General features: G+C 41.1%; 1 protein-coding gene across 1 annotated transcript in view; it reads left to right on the top strand.

Annotated features, from left to right (window-relative positions):
- Positions 1 to 1,168: 1,168 nt before the first annotated feature.
- The window catches only part of LOC109044794 (cytochrome P450 enzyme phantom), a 48,460-nt gene continuing 25,814 nt past the window's right edge, over positions 1,169 to 23,814 (top strand). Inside the window, exon 1 of the mRNA XM_019062721.2 lies at positions 1,169 to 1,289. The gene's annotated coding sequence lies outside the window, so the exon portion shown is untranslated. The remainder of the gene's footprint in view (positions 1,290 to 23,814) is intronic.

Raw genomic sequence — 23,814 nt, 5'->3', positions numbered from 1 at the left:
GAAATGGCTGGTTAAATGTCCAACATTTAACCGCGTTTCTATCCAAGACGTTTCCGTTTACCCCTATTTCAAGCCCTTACAAGCCATGTCTCGCTACTATTAATAGTTTTTTCAAAACACGCCAACTCCCAAGTTTTGAGGACCGTCTTCGTGCTTCCTTGTTCGGAGACTTAAACGAAAGGTTAGAGAAATAGAAACAACAACCTCAAAATTTTTCAACTGAAAGGGATCTAATATGCATGATATTTCTAATACTCCTCGGTACTTTTCTGAGTTCAAAAAAATACTGATTCATAATATCAGCGTGAGATACCTAATTGTAAGGATATACTCACTGGAGACTTTAACGAGAAGTTAGAAAAGTAGAAATTACAACCTCAGAATTTCTCAACTGAAAGGGATCCGACCCTTAAAGACTCAACTCTCCCTATAAAGGGACACTAGTGTACAGTACCTATATAGGGAGAGTATGGACAACTCGAAATATGTAGCTCCTAGGAGGGCCCAAAAGGGTAGGTAACCTTTGAAAACGAAAAATGTCACTGTCAATCTTTAGACTCCAATATCAAACGAAAATAGACAAAAAAATTCATGAGTAAGCATTCCACCGCAAAAATGAGTAAGTTTATGCAAAAACTAAGTCAAATACGTGCTTCACCAACGATAGTTCCCAACAATGGTGATTATAATTCACTCTGGATAATTTGAATTATAGGTTGCCTACCCTTTTGGGGTCTAAGAGCCCCATCACCTAACCTCAAAATTTTCGACATGTCCATACTCTCCCTATATAGGTACTCTACTCTAGTGTAAAGCATCTGGAACCTTCTAAGTAAAGGAACTATTTCAGGAATGACTATGTATTAGAGATGAATACGAGCCCTAGAATTTTCATCGCTGACTGATGGTTTTCGGCTGGCATTATTTTCGCACCTGTCTCGACAATCTATCTCTGGGAGCCTCTCCGAGGTCGAACAATAAAAGCCAGGAGCGCGATGTCTCGTAGTCTACGCAGTTGGAGGTGCGCGAAGGGTGACGGGGGACGGGGGCGGGTGTCCCCGTCTGGGCGCTAGCCGCCATGGGGCATCGGCATGGGCCGCGTGAATGAGACGGCCCTCGGTCCAGTCTCCGGTTGTTTCCTCCCTGCTTTTCCCGATCCCGCGCTCGAGTTTCTTCACCTCGATCCGTCGCGTCGCGTCGTGCCTACCTTGCGTGTGCCCCTCCGTTCACTGCCCGCCGCGCCGCTCCCGCCTGCCGCCCGCCGCCATTCCACGCCGGGATCTTACTATGTAAGTAACACAGTTTTATCTGCAACCTAGCTGAAGAGCGTTGAACCGTGCGTCCCCCGTTGCAGGTGGATGAACCCCTCGACACTCAGGAATGCAAATCCCAATGGGGTTTGTGCACCCACCGCCGCACCGCGCTAACCCTCCCCGCGTTGCCGGATCTCGGGAAATTCTCACGCATTCGACAAGCGTTTTTCAACGGAAAATCGCACTATTTCGAAATTGGGTTGCAATTATTTTACGATTTTTTAGCCACACAATTTCTAGCAGTGTTTGAAAGTCACAGGTGCTAACGCGGCAAATGCGCCTGAGAAATCGGTCATGGCACTTAAAAAATGAAGGCTCTGCGCCAACGTGGCCCCTAAAAATTGCCCCCGCCCCCTCCAAAAAAGTCCTAATTTTTCTGTTTGGTGAATTTTTGAAATTTCGACGTACGGCACCCAATTCTATCTTTTCACTGAATGCGCCGTGATATATAGGCAAAAAGTCCATTTGATCCCTAAAAAATCTTTTATGGCCCCTAAAAATCGAGCTTGATGGGCCACATTGCACCTGAAACTCAAAGGTGAGTTTCGAACACTGATTTCTAGGATCATCCACATCTGAGCGATTATTCTCGATCTTGTCGCAATTATGGCTCTACAAAGTCACGTTCGATAAAATCGAGATTTAATCTCAATTACGATTTTTTGTTCGGTAATACTGAGATAAATTGCTGTCGAAAAAAATCGCAATTTTATTGCAAAATTTTACCCGCTAATATTGCAATCAATCGACGTTGAAGAAATCGCGATACATCCTTCGACCTAATCGCAACCTATCGCAATCACTACTGCTTGGGTTGTAGGCGGAGACGATATGTTTAGAGACGTCGCACTCCTATTGCCCCTATAGGGTAAAAGATACTTTCGGAAGTCAACGCTCATAACGAGTCATGACTAAAGAGTTTAGCATGTGGCTCAGCGAACCTAACATAATTTGCAAAAAAAAAAAAAAAAAAAAAAAAAAAACTCTTCGCAAAGTTAGTCATTATTTGTTAGGCGGAGATAGTAGCGAGGATCTCCGAATTCAACTTTTTTTTCACCTGATTACATTTCTTAAATTATGAATAAGTGGGATCTATAAAATGTGCTGTACTGTCCGTGATTTTTCCATCCGCCAGGTGTTCTTTTGAAACAGGACCTGTCCCATCAAAGTTAAATCACAAAACCTACGATATTGCGATAGCTTCATCTCCTGTACTGTTCCAAATTTTATGGGCAGTTACGTAATGCATCCCTTTCACACCAAGATACAAGAAAAATATTTTAAAATAGATATGTGAATATTTAATGACTAAAGAGCTCCTGTTTTTGTTTATTTGCATTTGTATCTCCAGCTTTCTTGCTAATTTATTTTATTTAGTTTTTTTGTCGTATTTTTGTAATTAAAAAATGTTCAATTTGTCAGTGAAATTGAATAATATTTGGGTCCCTCGTAAAATCGCTGAAGTTTCCCCTATCCGAATGACAATAAAAAAATGTTTTATCGAACTTTATCCTCAAGTCAAGTAACCCGAGTTTAACAGTAACACTCACCCCAAATCGTATTTTCAGAGAAAATTAGATGAGAGTAGTTTTGAATTCAACTAGTCGTATATTTCTTCCTTTAAGAAAAGTTAGTCGTCCAGTTTGGAACTTACCATCGAGTTTAATGGAGGAATAAATTCAAACTCCTTTTTCTCGTTTCAAATTTGATGGCACTTGGCCCGTCTCTGTTGATCTTGGTTCAAAAATCTTTCGAAGGTGCTCTCCATTGTCGATGACGTGGACATGAATGGGCTCAGGTAGACTCCACAATGTGATCAGTCAATGTATCTTTTGTATCCATTCTTTTCTTTCTTTTCGCCTCCCTCCCTTTCCTCCACCTCCTTCTGTCGGGGGAGCCGGACGGTGGGTACTGAGCACTGACCAGCGCAACGAAATCATTTTCCCGCCAAGCGGCCGAAGACCCGACACGGCGCAGGCGCGGCGCGGCGTCCGGGAGGTGCGGGCCTGTCAGAAATGGAGACGGCCAACGTTCCCATAAATTACTCTTCAAAACACCTTTGGGTTGTCTCGCGTGTTCTCTCTATATCGGCATGCGGTTTCGTTGAGGTATTTTGATGCACGCCGCGATTCCAGAAAGTCTGCAACGTCTTCGGCTTGCGCTGACTGTATTGACCGAGAAAACGCATCAGGACGGCTGGAGCCTCTCGCCTCCAAGCACTCATGCCTCCAATGCTAGGCCCGTACATAAAATACAAACTTGCGCAAGGAGCCGCGATTTCTCGCGTCTCTTATGATTATTCAGTTTTAGAGCAATTGGACGCATTTATGCTAAAAGGAACCATGTTGCAGGCAAAACCTATACCAACCTTTTTAGCATAAATACGTCCCATTCACATGTGTCTTATCCTTTTATCTATTCTTTTTCTTCCCTCTTGTTCCTCTATTTTTGATTTCAGTCCATCTTCCGCCTCTTTTCTCTCCTTCTTTCCTTTCTCTGGTTTCTTCTTTTCCCTATTCTTCTCCTTCTGTTTTTTTCTTTTACTCTGCTATACGGCTTTCTTCTATTCTTATTCTACTTCTCCTCTTTCATCTTTTCCTTCTTCTTCTCCTTCTCTTTTTCCTCCTCCTCCTCCTCCCTTTTCTTCACCAGTTTGGTTTCCGTTATGACAATTTATTCTCGCGACGGCTTGTCTAATGGCTCATTTACCAAGATGATCCTGCCTCTATATCTTCACCTTATATTGCGTTCGATGGTAAATTATATGATGTTACAAACCCACACCTTTATCGGTCGGCCACTCCGCTCCATTTATGCCATTTTTTGCAGTGGTCGACAAATCAAAGAGCTGTATCGAGTGTAGCCTTTGTAAACTCTAAAAGACACAAAGGCAAGAGTATGGAAAAATGTACACACTCGCAGAGCCGGATGTAGGAGGTGGTCACATGGGCCGCGGCTCATGGCGGCAAAGCTAGGGGGCGGCAAATTTTGCAATGTTTTTAAATGGAGGTATAAAAAAAAAATCGAATTTAGAAAAAAAAATTACAAACGAGAAAAGGCGACAAAATCTCTCATTTCCTGAGATTATAGTAATTTTTAATATTGTCGTCTTTCATTTACACAAGGGGCAACACCTTTAATTAGTCGAGTTAAGAAAGAAACTTCTAATTTTGTCGTCTTTCAGTAATACAAGAGACAGCACCTTAAATTAGTCGAGTTAAGAGAGAAACCAAACACGCAATTTGGCCTGAAACGGCTGAGAAAGAAATGATGACGAGGACTTGAGATGAAAAGCAGAAGCCCTCGGTCGGTCTGTAACACATATTAGCGCCTACAAGACTGCATGAATACTTCACGCATTGCACCAAAAACAGTGCGGTCACTGCGGTCGCGGTCAGCGTGAAACGCATGGCGCCTACAAGCCTGCGTGAATACTTCACGCATTGCGCCAAACACAGTACGATTAGCGCGGCGCGGTGCACGGCGGTGGAAGTTAAAATTATTAAACCGCATTTATGTTTGTTCTTTCATAATTTTTTCGTTCATTTCTGATAAATGGAAGGCTTTGACCACACAGAGATAGGTTTATGGAACTTAACTTTCGCGCAAAGTTCCATGAACTTTTGCTAATAGTGTTGACAGGGCTTTCTCAAAAATGTGTCCAACACGAGTAAACGCGCCTTATGCACCCCTCCCCCTCCGGCACGTTTACTTGTTGGTTTTTATTGATGTTTCAAAACGAATGAGAAGGGGCGGCAAAATACAGGCGGCCCATGGGCGGCAAATTAGGTAAATCCGGCCCTGTATATACTCCCATATACCAGCAAGAACATTCTCATACGCTCCGGTTTTTGATAGAACATCACCCTTCCTTAGGTCTAAAAATACGCTAATGTAAGTGCATCGATGGTGAAACTACCAACACAGGCGTCTGCATCTGCGACGTTGAAACTTTTCCGTCGCGTAATATTTTTTGAAGAAAGCTTGATCATCTTTTTAGCACCTTTCAGTTGAATTTTCCCCCCAAAAATATGCTCTGATACCATCGCACGAAAATTTCGAGCAGTATTCTTTTTGAAAAATATAAATATGAGCGGGAATTTTGAAACGCCGCGATCGAAACTCTTGATTCGGTATAGTTTCATCGTCGATACATGGATACGAATAGTTTCTAAAGGAGGAAAACAAGATTAGCTTCTTGTGAAGGATTTTTTCCAGGACTATTCTCGATGCATTTCTAAGGAGAGCTTCTTAAGAGTGAAATACACTGCATCTTACTGTTTGGTACTGTTTTTAGAAGGTATAATATGAAATTCCATTAATTCGCAAGTTGGTAACTGAGATGTGATGCACAATCCGATGCAATATATGTACGAGAAATCCACGAGAATGTACTTTTAACTCTCAAGTTTCTCGCTAGGACTCGAGGACTCGAGCGGATCCCTCAGCTACCTCACTCTTCTTCATTTTCTCTCGGAAGAGCATGCGAGAATTTTCTTTAAAATATTTCAGGGAAAACTGTCTTAAACGAGTTAGGTGTATAATACATGGGAGAAATTCCTGGAACGAAGTCAGGTTCTGATCCTGTGTGTAGCGACCTACAAGACGAATCCACTCTTTTCAGCATTGATGGCAAGGGCAGAGGTACTGTGTCCCCTTCAGATTCCTTCTCTGACCTTTTTGCTGGTTCTGTAATCGAGGGGCCCTCTTAGAGGAGAAAACCTGAAGCGCAACTTGTGGCTGCCTCCTCGGTTGCCAACGACACATCCCTCCCGAAAATCTTCCTACGCTGAGACGAAGAGCATTGCGAGAAAATTCGCCTATTTCCCACCACCAACGGCAATGACTGTCTGGTTGCTCGGGGCAAGACTCATTTTTCAGACCTCCAAGAGGGGAAAAACAACTGAACGAACAGGAGAATTTGCGCCTCAATTTCGTCCTCCACACGTGCTGGGATCTGCTCCGCTGATGCAAGTGGATACTATAATTGTTTACTTTTTTTTTTCTTGCACCACCGAAAGCGTAATTTTATGATAAGATTATCGACAGTCCAAGCACATCGAACTCGATTGAACTTCACCTTGAAAAAATTTAATCTGAGCCAATGTAGTTGATGAAAAGTCGAATAAAATGTTTCATTGAGCTTTCCATCCAATTAGAAGAACGAAAAGTTGAATAACATTTTCGATCCGATATTACATTCGAGATCCAATTTTTTGTTCAAATTTATTTTTCTTTATTTTGATGTTACACGCATCAAAGAAATATTCAATGCTGCAACTTAAGTTGGGAGAAGTTTGATCAAATGAATATGGCGTGAGAGGCACCAGATGTTATTTGATCTGCATTATGGTGAAATCTATCACCTAATTATTTTTCATTCGTTTTTTTTCCTTTCGACATCAAAATATTTGAGACATTCGTCGAGTATGAGAGACTGGATTATTGCTGATCCTATAGACATAATATTGAGTATAACTTTCCCTTGGATCTGTCTTGTAGGAATACCGTTTGTATTTTTCCCATTCTCGCGCTTAATGCATTTGCGTGCATATGAGGTGCACTTTTGCTTTTTTTATGAGCACCGAGTGCCCTTAAGTATTTTCCACTGCATAATTTGGTAACGATAAAATGAAAGGAGCGATCAGTAGAATTGGGTATAGCTACCGTAGTTCGATCCAATGGAAATGTTTCAGCATGAGAGTTTTTTAAGTTTCACAGACGCATCGTGATACAAGACTTGTTTGAAAATCTATTTATGTTGCAGTCGATCATTCAAATCAGGCATTTAGTCGAATTTCCAGGCAAATAGTCAAATTTCATTTTTAACCACTTATTTAGAAATTTGATAAAGAGCCTCAGCATTTGATAAAGTTCCGTGTATGACCTGTAGGCGAAAAGTGAAACTCGCTAAAATTCAGGTAAATAGTCAAATCAGCAACGAAAATTACTGTCGGACAAATAACAAACAGAGATGTTTTAAAACGTGATAAAACATAGAGTATTACTAACAAATCGTGTTTGTACTATGAGCAATACCACTATTCAAGCACGTGGGAAGCCATTTTGCCCACATGGAAAAGTGAAGGCGAAACGAGCTCCAGTAAGCACACGAATTTTCAAAGCATTTTTGCACCAGCATTCAAACACGAGGCAGACCGTTTTGCCTCTTGGAAAAGTGAAGGCGAAACGCCTGCCTTGTGATCGTCTAGGAGAGCTTACTTTAAAACTATGAGAAGGTTACCACAACTCCACGCATATTCAACGCATTTTTGCATTACCACAAGTGCGATACCACAATTTGAGCACGTGGGAGAACATTTTGCGTACTTCAAAAATTGAAGGCGAAAAATGGGACAAAAAGGTTTCACCTAGCCTGTATTTTCGGCGTTTTCTTCATCTTCCTCATTTTATTCTTTAACTATATTTAGGGTGTATCATTAGCCAGATCTTTAGCGGAGAAAATTGAAATGCTTCGAAAAATATTTTTTCATTTTAAACAAATTTTTTCATTGTTTGAAATCGTTGCTTCCCGGATGAGTGAATGTAACTTTATTACTCCAAGATTGCAAAATTGACTCAAATAATTTAACTTTTTACGAGAAGAAGACCGTGCGATTTCTGTAGGAAAGTTTGCTAATTTTTCAAGTATTCAGAGGAAAAACTATTGAAATTAGCACTTAAATTGCTCACATATTTATCAGAGAACGTATGATTTGCGAGTACAAATTTTGCAAAGTTGACATGTAGGTACACTCTTTCGTTCAGAGAACGACAATTTTGCCCACCGTTTATTTTATTTTATATATAAAAAACGGTTTTTTTTAAACACTAAAAACAGAAGAAATACGCCTTAAAAGACAATTATAATAAAATGTTTACCATCGGCATCGGAGCTGGAAACAAAATAAAATTAAAAATTAGTCTCGAGCCTGAACAGCTTGACCGGTGATTGCCCGGCCTTGAACTATTTGACATGTTTACAAACTGCCCGCGCGGTTGGTATTCGAACAGACGGTACAGGACATTACCTTATTGCCGAAGCTGAACCTCCCGTCAAGTTTCGTAGCTTTCAGGACGTCCGAAAAATTCCGCGCCAAAAAAAAAAAAAAAAAAAAACCGCGCCCACCCGAAAAATCCGCGGGGACTAAAAATAACCGGAATCACTTCGCCCACGGCCGCGGCTGCGGTGGAAAAACAAATTAACGACTTGGCTGTTATTTTGAAAAAGCAATTTAATTAGCGGCGGAAAAGAAGACGCGTGACGGCGTGACGCGCCATCGGCAGATCTGTCTCGTTCAGCGGCGTGTCGTGCTTTGCGATTGTTCCGATCGCTCTGCCGCCATTCAAACCCATGGAAAATGCTCGATTGGCAGAATGTTCGCTACGAACGCTTTGATAATCGATTCTTCACCATAGCTCCTAATGAGAAAATATCGATAGCTATCGATTGGTGCTCCGCCGCTGGTCGCGTTCCTTTTTTGTCCCGGCCGGCGCAAACAATAGCGTGCCGGGTACTCTGGAAATTACTACGCAATATGAGAAGTCAGTGACTCCGACTGAAAATACTCGACGTGTGAAAAATGCCGAATTGGGTTACGCAATGCTGCCCTGCCGAAAGCCTGAAACCAATTCAATTATTGTGCCGAAGAAGAACGCTGAATAAACCTTCACAAGTTGCCAAATTCCTTGCGTTGAGATATTTATTTTTGAGAAGCGTTATGAATATTTTTCTTTGACATTTTCAGTTAGTTTTCATCGCTAAAATTACAAATAATTTTCCCGGCAAATTTTGAAAACATAGTTACGAAATACTCCGAATTAACAATTGCATTTATTGAGGGAATTTTGGCAAAATCCAAAGGCTCAAACGGTGCTCCTCCTTTGCAATGAATCAGTAGATGAAGAATGGATCAGTAGACAAAGTACGAATTTAAGCAATCTGACACATGATTCTCAACCAAAATTTTACGCGAAACACGATTCTTGCAACGAAAATCCCGGAAACTAACTCCTAACTATGATATTTAATGTTTCTTGACGCGTAAATTCTAACATCCCGCTCATGAAAATACTGAAGTCTATGTCAGTAAAATCGCGTACTAAACGTCACTGCAACAATCTCTGTGCTATGAAAATATGACAACCTCAATTTTGGTGCTTCGATTCAGCTGTTGCACGATGTTAACACATCTCAATTGGACTACATTTTGCAATTTGGAATTATAAATTCTAGCCCGGTTTAAAAACAACGTATGTGCCATTAGTTTTCCTATGCACATTAGTGTTTTTCTAGACGAGCAACAATTTATAGTTCCAAATTGCAAAGTGCAGTCCAATTTCAACTTCCCCTCGCGAGCCACGGCGAATGAGCTAAAATACTGCAAAAACTTCGGTTGAACTGCAATGACTATGGCTGAACATTACCGCTACCGCCATTGTGACTACACAAAACTAAAGATTGTGTCAAACCGCGGGAGTAGATCCCCGGCCCAACCATGGTTTTCCGTACCACTGTCAATTTGCCTTCAATTACTTCTCCCGATAGAACCTCTCTCCTCTACTTCAAAATCAGCGGACTCTTCGATTTTTCAGATACAGCTCTCCTTGATTGCAAATGAACCATCGATTGCACTGCAATAATGCAGGACTTCTGAGTTTCATTTTCATCAGAAAAATTCACCATCCGCGATCTTACATAAGTACCTCCGGGTCAACTCATAGCTCTAATAGAATACGACATTTTGCAGACATCACGCGCTTTTTGTCATGTCAAAGAATTACAATATTCTACCTTTTGGGTACCTATCCTCTTACGCCCTATTTCTTGCAAGCTTGCTACAGCTAGCTGCTGGTGTCGGGGAGATCAGCAATGTGATTTCCTTGGAGACTTGAACGCGGATATAGAAAAATGAACAATGAGAGAAGGTACGAATTAAAGCATTCTGGTAGATTTTCCTACTTTGAATTTCCACGATTTGGGCAACGAAAATTGCCGATATTGACTTTTAACTGACAGATTTAACGTTTCTTGATGCGTGAATTCAAATCCTCTGCTCGTGGAAAAACTTAACACCACATACGAGTCGAATTGCCAACTTTGAGTTGCCATATAATTGTCCCTTCAGTGAGAAAGGATGATGTTGGCGCTATAGCTCAGCTGTATACACTATTACCAACACAGGGTAGGGAAGGAACACTGCTTTATTGTGAAGCCCGTCACAACCGTGATAGTGCGCGATTTGACTCAAAAAGAGTATTGATTTGGACGCATTTCTGCCACACGGAACTACATATATGAGCATTAAGAAATGAGCCCCGAGACCCATGAGAATATATGCATAACAGGGCTCACGTCATGATGCACATAGTTCCGTTTGTCAGGAATACGTCCATTTAATTGTTTTTCTTGCGAGTAGGCAAATCAAATTTCCCCTAACACGCTTGATCTTTGTGAAGAGTCGATTTCAGTAATTTTTGTTGCGCGAATTGCTTTCTACGTAATAGAAGAAGAAGAAGAAGAAGAAGAAGAAGAAGAAGAAGAAGAAGAAAAAGAAGAAGAACACCTTCAGAAGCTGCTAAAATCTTTTCGATGAAATATTTAAAAAGGAGCGCTATTAATATTATCACTTGAAATGTTCAAAAAGTGTCTATTAAATTGCAAATAAATTTTAAATAAAATATCCCCAAGTTACTCCGGAGAATCGTGCTTTCTTGAGGGAAATTGGGCAAAATCTGCAGGCTCAAACGGTGTTCTTCGTTAGCACAGCGGAATTCTTCACTCCCACTCTGAGTTCCTCCTTGGCAGAATGTAGGAGCCAAGTCCCAGGCAGAATCGCTCCTTAATGGATTTTTCGAAGCCAGAGAAGGACGTTTGCCTGGCAAGAGAGAAAGAACCGCGACAAAGACTGAGATCTCGGATTTAAAACGCAGGAGAGGGAGGCAGGCAGAATCTTCATAAAAACGACGCGACTTCGATTCGATCAAACTTGAAAAAATTCGAGAAAATTCCTGTGAGCTAAGTGCGCTCTCTACTTTTAAAAAAATCAAGTTATAAACATTATATTGTAAATATGTAAATATCTGTAAATATCCAATAATCCAATCCAAATATCCAATATAATAGGGACCAGCCCTTATGCACTTGTGCCCTTGAGATAATTTTAAGACTTTTTTTAGCTTTGACGAATCTGCGTCCTCGTGGACCATCCCCTCATCTTGACTTTTCAGTCAGTTCCTCATCCCGTCCGTAGCGTCTTGTCTGTTGCTGTGAAATAAAGAAATCATATTCAATCGATATTCAAAACTTCTTCTCAAATCAAATAACCTTGAGTTCCTTCACATTACTGAACAAGCTCATTGAGTGATGAAGGCGAACACAGCGGTGGCAATTTTTTTGACTTCTAATTGTTTTTTGAAGACACGGAGATAGAAGAAGATAAGGATCCATCGTCTACTTAGTAGATTCTAGTCATATCTACACTCAAAAAAAGGTATGACTCTGAGACCCATAAAAAATGGCTCGGAGATCCATAATTTCTAACCAAAGTGACTTACCGTCTACAGTATGGCTTTCTGAGCCATACCTTATTAGTCGTGAACCTATAAGCATGGCTCCACGAACTATATTTTAGGGCTCCATGATCCATAACTCGGCCGGCAAGTCACTCTTCCCATACTTGTTTTTTGAGTGTAGTGGTAGCTAGTGGATTCAGCGGTAGGTAGTAGATTCTAGAATGAGTAGAAAACCACGTGGGGCCCAGGAGCGAGGAGAGTGAATGAAGAAAAACTTCCAGCCGGCGTGGAATGTGACGGCGGCGAGCCCGCCAAAAGCAATTTACTACTCGGCTGAAATCGCCGCGTGGCCTCGTGGGAGCCGGGAGCTCAAAGTCCTCAGCCCCCGTCTCGGCGCTGCCATTTTCCCGCAAGAGGCTACAGAAAGGAGGTAAACGTTCCCATGAATATAGCAGCGCCGCTCGGCCATCAATGGGCGCTTTTCAAAGCTTGAGTCATCGTCCGCCCGGCGAGGCACGGCGACCCCGGCTCCCGATGACGTCATTTCATTGAGAGCCCGCCGAAGAATTTTCCCGCGCAAAGTCTCGCGCCGGCGCGCCATAAACCAGTTTCGGTTTCGAACGCCAACGACGCCGCGCCGCCGCCGCCCCCCGCCCCTCCCTCCCCGAGCGGGAGAGGGCTCCCCATTTTCGCTCAGACTGAATTCCTCGAAATCGGTGAGGCAACCGATGGATGGGAAGGGCTTTTCCTCGGACTCCGGCATTATTCCTTCACTCTCGCTGGAATTTATGCAAATGACTTTTCTCCGATTAATGGCCATAGCACACCCGCCGAGGTTTCCGCTTCCAGGAATTTCATCCCGGGGTATTTGCTCCGAGAACCTGCGTTTTCCGCAGCCTCGCCGATGACGCCGCTTCGCTCCGAGGAAGGTGTTCCTGCCTTTACCATTACCATCTTCCGGTCAACGTCAGATGCTTCTCGGAATTTTCCGTCCATTCCAGGGGTGAGAGGTATTTTCAGTCTTCCGTTGAAAATATTTATCCTTCCAGCTCTGATGTCATCTCCGCAGGCGACCTCGTCGACTATTCTCATCCTCCCACGATGATGAATCCCACTCCTGGAATCTCCTGTTTACACTTGCGCTTACAGTTGTGTCACCATGACGTCACCTGTCGTCCAGATCCGGCCGCCAGCGAGAGTGAAGGCTCCCATATTTTTATACCGCCTTTATTTTGACCATAACACTCTCTCGGGAATAGACGCTATTAGTGGCGACGTCATCATAGGGATTCTCCATTATATCGAATTGGATCCAAACAATAACATTGGCATAACCTCTTTCAATGCTACCAATGCGAAAAAATCGATAGATATCGCTTTTCTGTGACGTTGCACTAATAGCGTCTATCCCTACGGAATGCAAGTGAAAACTTCACTGTAGGAAGATTACGTCATCTCATGAAATTGAAAGCATGATCCAGAATCACCGAGTATTCAAGATGATGTTCATCGCCGTCCCTTAATCGAAATGATTCACTGCTGAGCTCTTCCAGGAACTTTCTTCGTATGAGAGTGTGCCAATGATTGTCTCATGAAATCGAAAGTGTGAATCATGGTTATGCAATGTCTTTATTATTCGCTACCTGTGGCACCTCGGTTTCCGTTTCTCTTAGAAAACCACTAGACAGGGTTGAAAATGAAGAGCTACGAGTACGATGCAAGTTTGCTCATCAAAATTTCACGCAAAACCTGACATCGTTGAACATATATTGAAAACTTTAAAATCAACTCACAAGTAAAAGATAAACTTTCATGATTTACAATGTAATTCGTAAATATAAACTTTTCGCTCGCAAAAACCTTAATCACATTGGGCAAAATTGGGCATCGACATTGACCTATTCGTCAGACAAGAAACTAAAGCTTGATTTCAGATCAATTTTTCTACGAGAAAAGCCCATCTAAATGCTGTAAACAAATGTTGCATTTGAAATAACGCATGTTCTTTAAGCAATTTTAAAGTAAAATCGAGAAACAGCTTACTTCTTTTTTTACAAAAATAGTCTGAATATGAAAAAAGAGAATGCAGTTTAAACAGGTTAAAAAAGGACATTTAAGCCATTTCAGAAGAAAAACTCGAGAGCACTCCCGTCCTTTTTGACATAGTCATTACGAAAATATGGGAAAACAAAGTCGATCCACAGTAAGATCGTACTTCGGAAGATCGCGTCCCGTCTTTTTAAGATTTTTTCAAACATAGAATATAGAAAAATAGGATGACTTATGTTGCATTAAAAAAAGTGTCACTTAAGCCATTTTAGAAGTAAAACTGCAGTTCACTTGTGTCCTTTTTGACGTAAATAAATAGGAATTAATATGAAAAATTAATACGAACAATGAAACACAGTAGGACTTGCATTGTGTCGGAAAAAACCGAGTCACTCAAGCCATTTTAGAGGGAAAAAAGTTCAACAAATGTCTGAATCCTAATAGTCCATCACTATATCCATCGTGGTATCTGAATCCCGATAAGTCGATACTCAATGCACACATGTTTTAAAGCATTCCTTTTTTTTTAAATACAACGCCGATGAACTTAAAAAAAATAAAAAATAGATAAATAAATAAATAAATAAATGAATAAAAAAGATAAATTTTTCTTGTCCCTGTATTATTTGTTATTTTCAGCGCAGGTTGTATTTTAGCATTTGAGAATGATGAATATGCCATTGTTATTCGTACATTTCTAGCCTCTTGAAATTTCATGCAATATCTCACAGAAGTTTTTAATCTACAATAAGTCTCTCTCGATCCAATCTGCTGCGGACACAACCAGCGGCGGGAAGCGTGGCGGGAGGCGTATACCACACGGTTGAAGGCACTTTCGTACTTACGCCAACTAGTCTCGAAATGAAACTTCCATGACAGTTTTATGCAGCTATTACATGCTAAATTTCTGGATGTTCATACGATTATTGAATCACTTCCCTTCTAATGGGACAACATATTACAATAAGTTACTTCTATTTCCGGCTCACCGAATAAAGCAATTATATGCATTGGAAAATTATACTGAGAGAGGAAAATGTAGAACAGGAATAGGAATAATAAGATGAGAAAAAAAGAAAAAAGAAGTTAAAAAAGAGGAAGAAGACAAGGAAGAAAAGAAAAAAGCAGAGGAAAAGGAAATAAAAAAGAAGAGGAAACAGAGGAAGGAAACGAGAATGAATAAGAAGGAAACAAATGAGAAGTAAAGGAGGAATAAGAAGAAAACGGAAACAGAGAAGGAAGAAGATGAGGAATATAAAGAGATGAGGAAAGTAGAGTAAAACGAAAAGCAAGAAGAAGAAAATCAGGGAGACGAAGGAGGAGAAGTAGAGACATTTATGGCGAAAAAACCATCAGCCCCAATAGAAACATTCAGAGCACATTATTTTATTAATTGAATATTATTATAACTAGCTTAAATTGGAGGGTATGGATTCGATCGACATGAATCGATCGAAAAATGAAAACGTGAATCGATCGACACCGATTCGATCGACAAATTGGTAAAAAACCTGTGTCGATTCGATCGACATGAATCGATCGAAAAATGAAAACGTGAATCGATCGACGTGAATCGATCGACACCGATTCGATCGACAACCGTGAATGGATCGACAAAAGCCGTGAATCGATCGACAAACCCCGTGAATCGATCGACAAGCCCGTGAATGGATCGACAAACCCGTGAATCGATCGACAAGCCCGTGAATGGATCGACAAACCCGTGAATGGATCGACAAACCCGTGAATGGATCGACAAACCCGTGAATCGATCGACAAACCCGTGAGTCGATCGACAAATCCGTGAGTCGATCGACAAAAGCCGTGAATGGATCGACAAACCCCGTGAATCGATCGACAAGCCCGTGAATGGATCGTCAAACCTGTGAATCGATCGAAAAACCCGTGAGTCGATCGACAAACCCGTGAATGTATCGACAAACCCGTGAATCGATCGACAAACCCGTGAATGGATCGACAAACCCGTGAATCGATCGACAAACCCGTGAATGAGGAATATAAAGAGATGAGGAAAGTAGAGTAAAACGAAAAGCAAGAAGAAGAAAATCAGGGAGACGAAGGAGGAGAAGTAGAGACATTTATGGCGAAAAAACCATCAGCCCCAATAGAAACATTCAGAGCACATTATTTTATTAATTGAATATTATTATAACTAGCTTAAATTGGAGGGTATGGATTCGATCGACATGAATCGATCGAAAAATGAAAACGTGAATCGATCGACACCGATTCGATCGACAAATTGGTAAAAAACCTGTGTCGATTCGATCGACATGAATCGATCGAAAAATGAAAACGTGAATCGATCGACACCGATTCGATCGACAAACCCGTGAATCGATCGACAAATCCGTGAGTCGATCGAATTTTGTCGATCGAATCGGTGTCGATCGATTCACGTCGATCGATTCACGTTTTCATTTTTCGATCGATTCATGTCGATCGAATCGACACCGGTTTTTTAATAATTTGTCGATCGAATCGGTGTCGATCGATTCACGTCGATCGATTCACGTTTTCATTTTTCGATCCATTCATGTCGATCGAATCGACACCGGTTTTTTAACAATTTGTCGATCGAATCGGTGTCGATCGATTCATGTCGATCGATTCACGTTTTCATTTTTCGATCGATTCATATCGATCAAATCCATACCCTCCGCTTAAATTAGTGTAATTAATATTGATTAAATATCAGTTCTTTACGGCAAAATCTAGTTTTATTACGTAGTGCGTACAAACCGACTGAAGTTCATTTGCTCAAAAAAAACAAAAAACAAAAAAAAAACCATGGCTGCTTTAATGAAAATATGTTAAAAGACTTTATGTGGATGAATGTGAATGTATACGAGTAAATACTTCGCTCAGGGTTTCATTTCCTCAATCTTAATCTTCTTAATCTGCTGAATAATCTTCATCTTCTCTCTTCCTTTATCTACAATCCTTGTCAAAAGACCTCGATTGATAACTATACATCATTGTTATGATAGGGATGTACCGATTAAGATCATTCTTTTTTAAAAATCAGCAATCCATACCCGCAGGGCTTTTAAAGTATATACGATTTGCGCTTTGTAAGTCAGATGAATCGGCGAGTCATTGACAAAGCGATTGAACCTCCTTTTGCAGTAAGGAGCTACACTACTGACTAATTTTAGAAAGAACAGATCACATTCACCGTAATAGTATCCCTATACATGTACGTAGGTACTAGTATGAAAGTGTCAGCAATAGAAGTTCATTATTGCAAGATACACTCCAAGTAATTTATCGGGAAACTCACAGGAAGTGTTGGATATTTAAACGCAGCGTGAAAAAGTAAACACCATTATATGACGTGATGACTTTCTACTCGTCCCGTCAGACCAGTTGGCCATGATGGCCATGGCTTTCAACATGTTATTTTTTAATACATTAATGAGTCGGGGAACGCACAAGAAATTTTGGAGACTTAAACGCTAGTGTAGAAAAGTAAACTATTTCATGACGGGACCGAGGACAACTCTCTATTTGTCGCATGTATGATGCCGCACCTATATTTTTGAGGGAAGCATACCTGTAAGTAAAACCTTTCAAATCTGTGACTTTTGATGTCCTTCGATGATTTGTTGAGAGTAAAGAGATAAAATGTGAAAAGTCATTTAAAAAAATTCATATTTGTAATCAAGTATTGCAAAATTTGAAAAAGCCATATAATGAATCACTTATAAAAAATCGCTTAGCTCGAAATTTTCATTTCGTGCTTAACATTCATTTAGTAATCCAAAATAAAAACAATTATTACTTGATTAATCGTATAGTTATAAAGTTTTACAGCGATTGAATAGTTACAAAAAAAGAAAGATAGAAAACCGTATGGTTTTAGTGGTGCGGCATGAAATTCGCGAATACATCTCGTTACGAAATTAAGAATTCGTCTTCACAATGGAACATTTAACTGCGCATCACATTGAAGCACACGTCACTGACCAAACAATAAACACATCAGGGCAAATACCCTACTGATCTATAGATCTTAATTTACCGATGCTTGTCACGAGTCGCTGCTAAAATGCTGTGAGTTTCCACCGCACCGGTATGTACCAAAACAAACCATTAACAATAGGCTGGCCGGCGCTGGAGGAAGGGTTGTTGATCGAGTCAGTACCTTTTTAGAAGATCCAAGCCCGGAGAAGAAGAAGAAATAAATAAAAGGTGTTTACGTCGCTGCACATATTGTTGCTTTGCATGCAAAATATGATCAGAATAGATGAGTCGGATAAATCAGACAGCCAGTGATCGCAGACGCGCTTGGCAGAGAGAAGAATACCCGCAGCTGTCAGATTGAAATGAAATTCCAGGTTTGAATTTTCATAACAGGAGCTGCGCTAATTGAGATGTTGCATGTGTGAGGAATTTGCGATTTGACTGATGATTCCTATGTAAAAGTTTGCGAGAAACACGGTGGTGCCACTGGTGCTCTCTGAAATCAACTCTTAAGCTCAAAAAAAGCTCTCAAGTTGAGGCCAAAATGGAGGGAATATCCCACGCTATCCTGAGAGCCCACCTCTACACCAAGACAAACTCTCCATGCAAAGATAGAGAGCAAACACATTGACAGGGCTGTTTTGTTGATGTGTTTTTGAAAGGGGTTTGCCTGATTTACCAGCGCAAAGTAGTTGCAAGTAGTTACAAGTTTTGCAGTTTTCTCGAATAATTGCTCATTTTCGGTCCTAAATTAGATTGTTTATGTATGAGCACAAGCGACTACCACTTTCGTATTCAAATATGTTAATCTTTAGTACACCCATTACAACATATTTTAAGAAGAAAGTGATAGTCACTTGTGCTCATACATTAACAATCTAATTTAGGACCGAAAATATGAGCAATTATTCGAGAAAACTTCAACACTTCACTACTTTGCGCTAGTAGCTCAGGCAAAAACCTTTCAAAAACACCTCAAATAAGGACAAGTTCTCACAGAGTAGATGATTAAGAGTCGGTTTGACCATACATGACATTATTCTAAGCTGTTTCAATTTTTTAACCAAGTTAGGGCCAAAATACCCTCCTTCATGGGACACATCCTTTTCTTGAAAATAAGTGATTTTTCAAAGGAAATTTGGCAACGCCTGGAGGCTCATACAGCGTTTTTCCTTAGCACGGCAGTACGCTAAGCCACACATAGGATTTTAGTGACGTATTTGTTTGTCTAGGTACTGTTTTCAACGGGTTGTTGGTTCGAGTCTCGTCGTTGGCAGTAGTTCATCAAGTTGTGGGTGTAGCCTCTCGAGCTCTGGCACTTCTCCAGGGGGAATTCCCACACCATGAGTATAAGCTTCATAAAATCCATTCTGGGTCAGTAGTGCTACATGCTGACCTTTTTAGCCTGGTTGCTGGGCTGAAAAATCGGGTAGTCAACGAAAAAATTGTAATTAAAAAAATCAGGTAAAATTAGCAATAAATAGAATATTTCTTCAAAAAGTCTGAAATGTTTTTCTCTCGCTCAATTTCTCTCCCTTTCATGATTTTCATGATTGCTAGAACAAAACTTTGGGAAAGTAAATTTTTTGGTTTTGTTTTCAATAATTTTAAGACCAACTTTGTGTCCTATGATAGATATCGATCCTTTGACGTGAATCAATAATACACGATTCTGAATATTAGCGTATTTATTTTTACAATATTAAAAATACAAAAGGATCACGGAAAAAAATTAGGTAGCGATTATCATATTAAGGTAATAAACTGCAAAACTAGAGAGTATGGTAAATTTCATAAAAATGATCGTGAAAGTAACAAGATTTTTCCTCATTGTGACCATAATTTTTGTCGAAGTTACCATACTGTCTGGTTGTGCCGCTTTTGACCATGATGACTGCTACCCAACTGTTTTTTTCCGTGATAAACTAAAATGTTTAACCGAGTCAAGAGTCTAAATATATATATATGTATTTATACGGACTTGAAAATTTGTTGATATTAATGGAGATGTTGCATGTGTGAGGGATTTGCGATTCGACCATTAATTCTTATGTAAAAGTTTGCGAGAAACACGATGGTGCCATTGGTTTTTCTGAAATCATCTCCCAAGCTCAAAAAAAGCTCTCAAGTTGAGGCCAAAATGGAGGGGATATCCCACCCTACCCTGAGAGTCCACCTCTACATCAAAACAAACTCTCCATGCAAAGATAGGGAGCAAATACATTAGCAGCGATGCCGTGTTTTCAGTTTTGGAGTCCCCAAATAAAGTGGCAACCCTGCTAATGTATTTGCTCCCTATCTATGTATGGAGAGTTTGTTTTGATGTATAGGTGGACTCTCAGGGAAGGGTGGGATATCCCCACCATTTTGGCCTCACTTTGAGAGCTTTTTTTGAGCTTGGGAGATGATTTCAGAGAAAACCAGTGGCACCATCGTGTGTCTCGCGAACTTTTACATATTAATCAATGGTCAAATCGCAAATCCCTCACACAAGCAACATCTCCATTTTCGATTGGAGCGTTGATATTTTCAGGTGGACGTGGCGTCGATGATGGCGGCGAAGATGGGAAGACCTTGCCTCCGGTTTCAAGGGCCGTGGGATCATCATGTCGTCCGGGAAGACAATAACCTTGCTGTCACTTCTCGCGAAAATCCCGGGTCCCCGCGGGGCTCCTCGCGAGGTGAGCGATCGGTGAAAATGCGCAGCGCGCCACCGCATAAATTTCCATGCCCTAATGAGCGCGAGCACATTAAAAGGGCGAAACCCACCAGTATTGTTATTGACACCTCACCGTCGGACCCATCGGGACTTTTCCGAGACGTAAACAATCGTGATGGATCGCCGATGCAGTTGCGGCCCTCTCACCCTCCCTCCCTATCACTCAACGTATTTTTTTCAAGCGCATTTGTTTCTATCTGAATTCTAATTGCACGTACGCGTCTTCAAACACAACATCATTTGAGATGATCTGCAAGTTGAAAATATTATTGACTAATATATTGGCCTCCTACATGCTGTGTTGGCCAACATTCGTTGAGTTAGGTTTTGTACCGAATATTCTATGGATAGTATTCGATACATCAAACAGGTGAGATTGTATCGATATCGATTGGTTCAATATGTAAATATAGCCTCAAAAGTCAATTTAGAACCCTTCAAATTTTCAAATTTCAACTTCATTAGGCCATCATTTCCGATTGATGATACTTAGCGACTTGTAGTTCTCCATAAAAACTTACATTGTTCATTCTCTTCCAATGACGAATCATGGAAAAGCGGTTGTGAAAAAAAATTTGACCTTTCCCAGCCGCCTCCTCCTTGATTAAATGTTTGTTTTCTACCATCCCGATTAAGTAACACATGCTGGAAAGAGAATAAAAAACACAATTTTTCGGCGAAACCTAGAGATCATTCACCATCACCAATCCAAAATAGTGGGACGATCAAGTTGAAATTATCAAAATTTGAATTGGCCGCCATCTTGAGACGATGGTAGATAGATACTAGGGATTTTAACCAAAATCCCACAAATATTATGTCCTTTGAATGGAAATCCTAATCTACTGTAAAATAAACAAACAAGATGGCGGCTCATCGTAACATCGATAAGAAGCTAAAATTTGACAAAAATTTCAATTATACGTCAGTAGCAATTTAAACTAGCACGTCTACCAATAACACATGAAAAAACACATGAAAACACTGTTAAATCGCCTTTCGCCTTAATCACAAATGGGTGTTAGATGTGCATAACCTCAAACTTGCTTGCTGATAACAGCCATCTTGTTTGTTTATTTACGGCCGTAAGAACATCGTGTCAGCCTATTTTCATGCGACCAATGAAAAACCGGCACAGAAATGGCCATACTCCGTCTATAAAGGTACTCTAGTAATAAAGAGCATGAGGAATGCGCCAACTCATTTTACGTTTGTGCTAAGCAAGTGAGATGGCGAGGGAAGCTGAGTGGCATGATGGAGAGGGAGCACGTGGAAGCGTGAGTAACCACGTGAGGAGCTGGAGCCGGGATTGGCGAGGATGGCGGCCGCGTGGAGCACGACACGAGCTTGAGCTGCATTCCAGTGGAAAGCGCGGGCTCCAGACGAACCCGCGACCGTCGTCGCCACCGCGGCGACCACGCCGCGAAAACCGCGGGAAGAGGAATGCCTGAAACGGAAACGGTGAAATCACCGGCGGATACCTGAAAGGTGCCTCCCGACTCCGCCGTGATAGCGAAGAGAGCAGTAAGCGGATTTCTACATGAGCCCTGGTTAGCACATGTTGTTATGTGTCTCCAGGTTCATCCCAGCCTGCACTTACTGCTCTCCTCGCTACCACGGCAGGACTCCCGAGAAGTGAGGACCCGCGCCGCGGTTAAAAATAGACGCCGGCTGCCCCGTCTGGAATTCTGCCGTGCCAAGGAAGAACGCCGTATGAACATTCGAGAGTTGCCATATTTCCCCGGATAAAATGTTCCATCTTGAGGGAAGCTATGAATATTTCCTTTGAAATTTCCAAGAGCTGTAGGTGAAATTGCGAACAAAACTATCTGAAAAATTGGAGGGAAGATATTCATAAGTTTACTGGGAAATTTGTGTCTTATCGGAGGGAAGATGACAACGCATGAGGGTTCATGCGGGGTTTTTCCTTAGCCCGGCGGAATTCCTCGCCTCTGAAAGAAGGACTCCCAAACAGGATTGGAATCGGGCGCTGAATCCCAATTGCCGACCTTAGTCGTGCGCTGCGTCTTCAATGATCTTCCGATAAATTCCACCGCAGTAGTTTCAAGGGCCTCAATTTTCCTAGGAGTCTCTCGAAGAGAGACCTCTTTGGTCGCCTCCAAACTTTTGCCAGAACGAAAAGGAGAGTCTCTTACTAGGGGGTGTAACCCCTAGCTACTACGCTGCCTGCATGCCTAACCACCAAAGGGCGTCTTGCTCACTGTGAGATCCGCTTTACGGGCTCCCGGGATTTAACCTAATCTGAGCGGCCTCATTTAGAGATTAGTTACTGTCAACTGTCACAAACATCATGAAAATCGGCCCGTGACAAGAATTAAACATTTACATGGTTTACGCAGGGGAATTCACGACTTTACCAAGCATTGGGAAAAAAGTCCCTTGTATCCGGAATCTATAGACTTTTAAAAAATTTGACAAGAAAAAATACTCTTGATTCCATCGGATTTTTGCCTGAATCGAGAAGCAAGTCTCTTAATAGAAAGGGATTTCCTCTTGATATAAGAGAGAATCCGCTTGAATTAAGAGTATTTTTTATGTCAGACTTTATGGAGTCTGGGCTTTGGATCCAAGCTACTTTTTTTTCAGTTCGTACTATAACAAATCTGGATTACACTTCCAAAATCTGAACAGAATGGACTTATGATGGGATTGTCACCTGTCGAAAGCTCTAAAATCTTGGTAATCATGGTAAGGGACCGTCTATAAATTGAGTAACGCTGTGGGGGGGGGGGGGGGGGGCGAGTAGAGCATTACGTCATTTTGTTTTCACGTGTCGATGGACGGAGACCTACGTACCTACGTCACAAAAGCGTTACAAGAGGGGGAGTAAAAACTGCCGGAAAAGTGCGTTAAGCAATTTGTGAATGCTCCCTAAATCGGTAAAACAAACTGTGACTAAAATTGAAAATTTAAGGGGTGAGAGAGCATGTAGTAATGACGTCTGAGGAAAAAACTCAAAAACTTCGATAAGTGCATCAGAACAGTCTAAGATTCAAGTTTAATGTCACAATTTGCGTAGGAACTTGCATTTCAGCTTTATGCTTCGAAAAGTATACCACGCCGAAGACACTATTTGATACAGGTCAATCACTTCGGGTGCACAACTCTATAAGATCGAATGACATTAAATTATTAAATTAAATCTAATTGTCTTACTTTGGCAACAAATGCAATTAGCTTTTTTTTCGAAAAGAAATGAAAAGTGAGGGA

Source organism: Bemisia tabaci, chromosome 1, assembly GCF_918797505.1.
Source record: "Bemisia tabaci chromosome 1, PGI_BMITA_v3".
Classification (NCBI taxonomy): Eukaryota; Metazoa; Arthropoda; class Insecta; order Hemiptera; family Aleyrodidae; genus Bemisia; species Bemisia tabaci.
The sequence above is the reverse complement of the archived record's forward strand: the minus strand, read 5'-3'. Positions and strand labels throughout refer to the sequence as shown.